A 1,759-nucleotide genomic window follows, 5' to 3' on the forward strand; every position below is an offset into this window, starting at 1 on the left:
GGATAAATGGGGATATGCTCTTATCTGCGCACGTCGGTGAACGTGCATGCGCGTATTCTGATCTCGTCTCATCACTGCGCCACACTTGAGTTTTTTTTTCCATCTTACGAGTATTGTTTCTATCATTCGTTCTTGCTTGTATCTTCATTAGCAACATGGCTTTAAGAAGCAAAGACCTGTAAGCTGTACTTTTAACTTTTCTTGTCTTATTATTGCAATTCTTAAAAAAAGGGTCACGTAAATGCCGTTTTCCGATTTGTTAGCTAATAGTGCTGAGGTAAAAAAATGTCTTTTAATATAGCCACTTCGTAGACTGAAACGGGAAGAAGACTGACAAGGAGAGATACATTGTTCTCGCTTTTTTTTTATCACACTGTTAATTCTAGAAAATATGAAACACTGGAAAATAGAATGACCAACTGTAAATCATAAATTCTTTGGAACAAGTACAATTAAATTTCCGTTAACAAATAATCATCACTTCTAGTAATTATCTACCAATATAATTCCAAGACGTCAAGATATACCCTATTACAAAAATTTGAAGAATGAAAACATTTCGAAAACATACATTAACAAAAATTCAGTAAACTGCACCACCGATGGAACTCCCTGTCACTCGGAAAATAAATAACGATAATGACATTACTTTCTAGGTCTGCAATTGCTGTAGAATTCTATGAGACTATAAGTTCATTCTAGTGTCTGGTATTGCGTCATCCCCATACGGAAGGCGACTTGCACTTGTTTTATTCCGGGTTTAGGAGTATGTTATAAAGAAATATCATATCCCTACCGTGGATTTATTTCAATAAAAATTAAAAAAAAGACGTGATGGTTACAGACGCGAACACAGCTGATAAAAGAAACACTTGGAGAAACAGGAGTGAAAGAAAAAATAACGAAAATAGAAACAAAAAAAGCAAGGCGGATGTGTTGATATCCAGTATTGATCTGAGGGAGCATGCACATCCCACATTCCTCTTAACACCTGTACATATCCAGACATGTGTTCGAAGGGGCACATCTGCGCAGTGGGTCTAATTATGGGTCACCAGCTCATACGGTATACTTATAGTGTATGTTGTGTTTTTTGCTTTATTTTTGTTTCAGTTGAGGGGACATGAGGCTGATGACCTATGGAATATTACACCTCCCTGCTGGCAAGCCCTGATAATCAATTCTATTTTTATTTATCCATTTTATCATATTTCTTACAGCAATCTAATAAAAATGGTCGTACATCCGGGTTTGTGAACTGCGGTCTCTCCTGCTATTTTTTTTTCCTCTGTTTTCAGAATACGGAATTTGAAAGATTTCAGACCATTAATTTGCTGCTGAAGTTGAACATACATACATTTATCAGCATCAGGAAGGATTGACATTGAGACTCAAAAAACTCTTATTTTACCCCAAAAGGAACCAAACATTTCAACGTCTCTCTTCGGGAACAACAAGTAACACTTCAGGTTCCACACTGGTCTTGCTCGACTACCTTTGCCAGTTCAGTTCAGCTCGACTACATTCGCCGTTTTAAAGTGTCGCAGCGGCGTCGAGAAGAAACCATTTGATACCTCAGGCGACGGAATTTTGTTTTTAATTAGATCATGAGTAAGTTGTTGGGAAGGATTTTTGTCATTACATATATTTTTAAGGTGATATCCCTTCATATGCTGGTTGATCGTACGTACAATATACGACTGATGGAATTTACTTTTCCAGCGTTTTTTCAAATCATAAATGATCATTTGAGAGAAAG

The sequence above is a fragment of the Penaeus monodon genome, chromosome 30 (assembly GCF_015228065.2).
Source record: "Penaeus monodon isolate SGIC_2016 chromosome 30, NSTDA_Pmon_1, whole genome shotgun sequence".
NCBI lineage: Eukaryota > Metazoa > Arthropoda > Malacostraca > Decapoda > Penaeidae > Penaeus > Penaeus monodon.